Source organism: Hypomesus nipponensis, chromosome 15 (assembly GCF_054491055.1).
Source record: "Hypomesus nipponensis isolate SF chromosome 15, ASM5449105v1, whole genome shotgun sequence".
Lineage (NCBI taxonomy): Eukaryota > Metazoa > Chordata > Actinopteri > Osmeriformes > Osmeridae > Hypomesus > Hypomesus nipponensis.
Genome location: NC_140375.1, coordinates 115,001 through 120,000, shown reverse-complemented (window position 1 = coordinate 120,000; position 5,000 = coordinate 115,001). Strand labels below are relative to the sequence as shown.

The following is a 5,000-nucleotide window of genomic DNA, read 5'->3' as shown; positions in this document are numbered from 1 at the left end:
CAACCATAGGCTACTTATCCATATACAGATTTAGCAATTGAAAATGCAAGGTAGTCTCTCTCTCTCTCTCTCTCTCGTGTCAAAATGAAAACAGCTTCCAGCCCCTTTCATGAAGGACTACTTGTGCATATTGCAAGATTTCAGTTTCTAAGTGAATGAGCACAAGAGCATACAGCACCTGGTATTCCCAGGCGGTCTCCCATCCAAGTACTAACCAGGCCGACCCTGCTTAGCTTCCGAGATCAGACGAGATCGGGCGTTGCCAGGCTGGTATGGCCGTACGAAATAAGTTGACAACCATAGGCTACTTATCCATATACAGATTTAGCAATTGACAATGCAAGGTAGTCTCTCTCTCTCTCTCTCTCTCTCTCTCGTGTCAAAATGAAAACAGCTTCCAGCCCCTTTCATGAAGGACTACTTGTGCATATTGCAAGATGTCAGTTTCTATGTGAATGAGCAAAAGAGCATACAGCACCTGGTATTCCCAGGCGGTCTCCCATCCAAGTACTAACCAGGCCCGACCCTGCTTAGCTTCCGAGATCAGACGTGATCGGGCGTTGCCAGGCTGGTATGGCCGTACGAAATAAGTTGACAACCATAGGCTACTTATCCATATACAGATTTAGCAATTGACAATGCAAGGTGGTCTCTCTCTCTCTCTCTCTCTCTCTCTCTCGTGTCAAAATGAAAACAGCTTCCAGCCCCTTTCATGAAGGACTACTTGTGCATATTGCAAGATGTCAGTTTCTAAGTGAATGAGCAAAAGAGCATACAGCACCTGGTATTCCCAGGCGGTCTCCCATCCAAGTACTAACCAGGCCCGACCCTGCTTAGCTTCCGAGATCAGACGTGATCGGGCGTTGCCAGGCTGGTATGGCCGTACGAAATAAGTTGACAACCATAGGCTACTTATCCATATACAGATTTAGCAATTGACAATGCAAGGTGGTCTCTCTCTCTCTCTCTCTCTCTCGTGTCAAAATGAAAACAGCTTCCAGCCCCTTTCATGAAGGACTACTTGTGCATATTGCAAGATGTCAGTTTCTAAGTTAATGAGCAAAAGAGCATACAGCACCTGGTATTCCCAGGCGGTCTCCCATCCAAGTACTAACCAGGCCCGACCCTGCTTAGCTTCCGAGATCAGACGAGATCGGGCGTTGCCAGGCTGGTATGGCCGTACGAAATAAGTTGACAACCATAGGCTACTTATCCATATACAGATTTAGCAATTGACAATGCAAGGTGGTCTCTCTCTCTCTCTCTCGTGTCAAAATGAAAACAGCTTCCAGCCCCTTTCATGAAGGACTACTTGTGCATATTGCAAGATTTCAGTTTCTAAGTGAATGAGCAAAAGAGCATACAGCACCTGGTATACCCAGGCGGTCTCCCATCCAAGTACTAACCAGGCCCGACCCTGCTTAGCTTCCGAGATCAGACGAGATCGGGCGTTGCCAGGCTGGTATGGCCGTACGAAATAAGTTGACAACCATAGGCTACTTATCCATATACAGATTTAGCAATTGACAATGCAAGGTGGTCTCTCTCTCTCTCTCTCTCTCTCGTGTCAAAATGAAAACAGCTTCCAGCCCCTTTCATGAAGGACTACTTGTGCATATTGCAAGATTTCAGTTTCTAAGTGAATGAGCAAAAGAGCATACGCCACCTGGTATTCCCAGGCGGTCTCCCATCCAAGTACTAACCAGGCCCGACCCTGCTTAGCTTCCGAGATCAGACGTGATCGGGCGTTGCCAGGCTGGTATGGCCGTACGAAATAAGTTGACAACCATAGGCTACTTATCCATATACAGATTTAGCAATTGACAATGCAAGGTGGTCTCTCTCTCTCTCTCGTGTCAAAATGAAAACAGCTTCCAGCCCCTTTCATGAAGGACTACTTGTGCATATTGCAAGATGTCAGTTTCTAAGTGAATGAGCAAAAGAGCATACAGCACCTGGTATTACCAGGCGGTCTCCCATCCAAGTACTAACCAGGCCCGACCCTGCTTAGCTTCCGAGATCAGACGTGATCGGGCGTTGCCAGGCTGGTATGGCCGTACGAAATAAGTTGACAACCATAGGCTACTTATCCATATACAGATTTAGCAATTGACAATGCAAGGTAGTCTCTCTCTCTCTCTCTCTCTCTCTCTCTCTCTCTCTCTCGTGTCAAAATGAAAACAGCTTCCAGCCCCTTTCATGAAGGACTACTTGTGCATATTGCAAGATGTCAGTTTCTAAGTGAATGAGCAAAAGAGCATACAGCACCTGGTATTCCCAGGCGGTCTCCCATCCAAGTACTAACCAGGCCCGACCCTGCTTAGCTTCCGAGATCAGACGAGATCGGGCGTGGCCAGGCTGGTATGGCCGTACGAAATAAGTTGACAACCATAGGCTACTTATCCATATACAGATTTAGCAATTGACAATGCAAGGTGGTCTCTCTCTCTCTCTCTCTCGTGTCAAAATGAAAACAGCTTCCAGCCCCTTTCATGAAGGACTACTTGTGCATATTGCAAGATGTCAGTTTCTAAGTTAATGAGCAAAAGAGCATACAGCACCTGGTATTCCCAGGCGGTCTCCCATCCAAGTACTAACCAGGCCCGACCCTGCTTAGCTTCCGAGATCAGACGAGATCGGGCGTTGCCAGGCTGGTATGGCCGTACGAAATAAGTTGACAACCATAGGCTACTTATCCATATACAGATTTAGCAATTGACAATGCAAGGTGGTCTCTCTCTCTCTCTCTCGTGTCAAAATGAAAACAGCTTCCAGCCCCTTTCATGAAGGACTACTTGTGCATATTGCAAGATTTCAGTTTCTAAGTGAATGAGCAAAAGAGCATACAGCACCTGGTATTCCCAGGCGGTCTCCCATCCAAGTACTAACCAGGCCCGACCCTGCTTAGCTTCCGAGATCAGACGAGATCGGGCGTTGCCAGGCTGGTATGGCCGTACGAAATAAGTTGACAACCATAGGCTACTTATCCATATACAGATTTAGCAATTGACAATGCAAGGTGGTCTCTCTCTCTCTCTCTCTCTCTCTCTCTCTCTCTCTCTCTCTCTCTCTCGTGTCAAAATGAAAACAGCTTCCAGCCCCTTTCATGAAGGACTACTTGTGCATATTGCAAGATGTCAGTTTCTAAGTGAATGAGCAAAAGAGCATACAGCACCTGGTATTCCCAGGCGGTCTCCCATCCAAGTACTAACCAGGCCCGACCCTGCTTAGCTTCCGAGATCAGACGAGAGCGGGCGTTGCCAGGCTGGTATGGCCGTACGAAATAAGTTGACAACCATAGGCTACTTATCCATATACAGATTTAGCAATTGACAATGCAAGGTGGTCTCTCTCTGTCTCTCTCGTGTCAAAATGAAAACAGCTTCCAGCCCCTTTCATGAAGGACTACTTGTGCATATTGCAAGATGTCAGTTTCTAAGTGAATGAGCAAAAGAGCATACAGCACCTGGTATTCCCAGGCGGTCTCCCATCCAAGTACTAACCAGGCCCGACCCTGCTTAGCTTACGAGATCAGACGTGATCGGGCGTTGCCAGGCTGGTATGGCCGTACGAAATAAGTTGACAACCATAGGCTACTTATCCATATACAGATTTGGCATTTGACAATGCAAGGTGGTCTCTCTCTCTCTCTCTCTCTCTCTCTCTCTCGTGTCAAAATGAAAACAGTTTCCAGCCCCTTTCATGAAGGACTACTTGTGCATATTGCAAGATTTCAGTTTCTAAGTGAATGAGCAAAAGAGCATACAGCACCTGGTATTCCCAGGCGGTCTCCCATCCAAGTACTAACCAGGCCCGACCCTGCTTAGCTTCCGAGATCAGACGAGATCGGGCGTTGCCAGGCTGGTATGGCCGTACGAAATAAGTTGACAACCATAGGCTACTTATCCATATACAGATTTAGCAATTGACAATGCAAGGTAGTCTCTCTCTCTCTCTCGTGTCAAAATGAAAACAGCTTCCAGCCCCTTTCATGAAGGACTACTTGTGCATATTGCAAGATGTCAGTTTCTAAGTGAATGAGCAAAAGAGCATACAGCACCTGGTATTCCCAGGCGGTCTCCCATCCAAGTACTAACCAGGCCCGACCCTGCTTAGCTTCCGAGATCAGACGAGAGCGGGCGTTGCCAGGCTGGTATGGCCGTACGAAATAAGTTGACAACCATAGGCTACTTATCCATATACAGATTTAGCAATTGACAATGCAAGGTGGTCTCTCTCTCTCTCTCTCGTGTCAAAATGAAAACAGCTTCCAGCCCCTTTCATGAAGGACTACTTGTGCATATTGCAAGATGTCAGTTTCTAAGTGAATGAGCAAAAGAGCATACAGCACCTGGTATTCCCAGGCGGTCTCCCATCCAAGTACTAACCAGGCCCGACCCTGCTTAGCTTACGAGATCAGACGTGATCGGGCGTTGCCAGGCTGGTATGGCCGTACGAAATAAGTTGACAACCATAGGCTACTTATCCATATACAGATTTGGCATTTGACAATGCAAGGTGGTCTCTCTCTCTCTCTCTCTCTCTCTCTCTCGTGTCAAAATGAAAACAGTTTCCAGCCCCTTTCATGAAGGACTACTTGTGCATATTGCAAGATTTCAGTTTCTAAGTGAATGAGCAAAAGAGCATACAGCACCTGGTATTCCCAGGCGGTCTCCCATCCAAGTACTAACCAGGCCCGACCCTGCTTAGCTTCCGAGATCAGACGAGATCGGGCGTTGCCAGGCTGGTATGGCCGTATGAAATAAGTTGACAACCATAGGCTACTTATCCATATACAGATTTAGCAATTGACAATGCAAGGTAGTCTCTCTCTCTCTCTCGTGTCAAAATGAAAACAGCTTCCAGCCCCTTTCATGAAGGACTACTTGTGCATATTGCAAGATGTCAGTTTCTAAGTGAATGAGCAAAAGAGCATACAGCACCTGGTATTCCCAGGCGGTCTCCCATCCAAGTACTAACCAGGCCCGACCCTGCTTAGC

General features: G+C 47.1%; 10 non-coding genes and 7 pseudogenes across 10 annotated transcripts in view; all 17 read right to left on the bottom strand.

The window, feature by feature from the left end:
* Nucleotides 1-166: 166 nt before the first annotated feature.
* Nucleotides 167-284, bottom strand: LOC146255078 (5S ribosomal RNA; annotated as a pseudogene).
* A 182-nt stretch (nucleotides 285-466) lies between these two features.
* LOC146255077 (5S ribosomal RNA) lies at nucleotides 467-585 on the bottom strand. Its single transcript, XR_014730400.1, has one exon. It is a non-coding gene; the product is annotated as a 5S ribosomal RNA (ribosomal RNA).
* Nucleotides 586-769: 184 nt separating this feature from the next.
* On the bottom strand, nucleotides 770-888 carry LOC146255076 (5S ribosomal RNA). The gene has a single exon (XR_014730399.1). It is a non-coding gene; the product is annotated as a 5S ribosomal RNA (ribosomal RNA).
* A 178-nt stretch (nucleotides 889-1,066) lies between these two features.
* On the bottom strand, nucleotides 1,067-1,185 carry LOC146255075 (5S ribosomal RNA). The gene has a single exon (XR_014731025.1). It is a non-coding gene; the product is annotated as a 5S ribosomal RNA (ribosomal RNA).
* A 172-nt stretch (nucleotides 1,186-1,357) lies between these two features.
* Nucleotides 1,358-1,476, bottom strand: LOC146255074 (5S ribosomal RNA). Its single transcript, XR_014730943.1, has one exon. It is a non-coding gene; the product is annotated as a 5S ribosomal RNA (ribosomal RNA).
* A 178-nt stretch (nucleotides 1,477-1,654) lies between these two features.
* On the bottom strand, nucleotides 1,655-1,773 carry LOC146255073 (5S ribosomal RNA; annotated as a pseudogene).
* Nucleotides 1,774-1,943: 170 nt separating this feature from the next.
* LOC146255072 (5S ribosomal RNA) lies at nucleotides 1,944-2,062 on the bottom strand (annotated as a pseudogene).
* A 194-nt stretch (nucleotides 2,063-2,256) lies between these two features.
* LOC146255071 (5S ribosomal RNA) lies at nucleotides 2,257-2,375 on the bottom strand. The gene has a single exon (XR_014730527.1). It is a non-coding gene; the product is annotated as a 5S ribosomal RNA (ribosomal RNA).
* A 174-nt stretch (nucleotides 2,376-2,549) lies between these two features.
* LOC146255070 (5S ribosomal RNA) lies at nucleotides 2,550-2,668 on the bottom strand. Its single transcript, XR_014731024.1, has one exon. It is a non-coding gene; the product is annotated as a 5S ribosomal RNA (ribosomal RNA).
* A 172-nt stretch (nucleotides 2,669-2,840) lies between these two features.
* LOC146255069 (5S ribosomal RNA) lies at nucleotides 2,841-2,959 on the bottom strand. Its single transcript, XR_014731023.1, has one exon. It is a non-coding gene; the product is annotated as a 5S ribosomal RNA (ribosomal RNA).
* A 204-nt stretch (nucleotides 2,960-3,163) lies between these two features.
* On the bottom strand, nucleotides 3,164-3,282 carry LOC146255068 (5S ribosomal RNA; annotated as a pseudogene).
* A 172-nt stretch (nucleotides 3,283-3,454) lies between these two features.
* On the bottom strand, nucleotides 3,455-3,573 carry LOC146255067 (5S ribosomal RNA; annotated as a pseudogene).
* A 186-nt stretch (nucleotides 3,574-3,759) lies between these two features.
* On the bottom strand, nucleotides 3,760-3,878 carry LOC146255066 (5S ribosomal RNA). Its single transcript, XR_014731022.1, has one exon. It is a non-coding gene; the product is annotated as a 5S ribosomal RNA (ribosomal RNA).
* Nucleotides 3,879-4,048: 170 nt separating this feature from the next.
* LOC146255065 (5S ribosomal RNA) lies at nucleotides 4,049-4,167 on the bottom strand (annotated as a pseudogene).
* A 172-nt stretch (nucleotides 4,168-4,339) lies between these two features.
* LOC146255064 (5S ribosomal RNA) lies at nucleotides 4,340-4,458 on the bottom strand (annotated as a pseudogene).
* A 184-nt stretch (nucleotides 4,459-4,642) lies between these two features.
* LOC146255063 (5S ribosomal RNA) lies at nucleotides 4,643-4,761 on the bottom strand. The gene has a single exon (XR_014730404.1). It is a non-coding gene; the product is annotated as a 5S ribosomal RNA (ribosomal RNA).
* Nucleotides 4,762-4,931: 170 nt separating this feature from the next.
* Nucleotides 4,932-5,000, bottom strand: part of LOC146255062 (5S ribosomal RNA) — a 119-nt gene continuing 50 nt past the window's right edge. The window contains exon 1 of the ribosomal RNA XR_014731021.1: nucleotides 4,932-5,000. This exon is cut by the window's right edge and continues 50 nt beyond it. This is a non-coding gene — a ribosomal RNA (5S ribosomal RNA).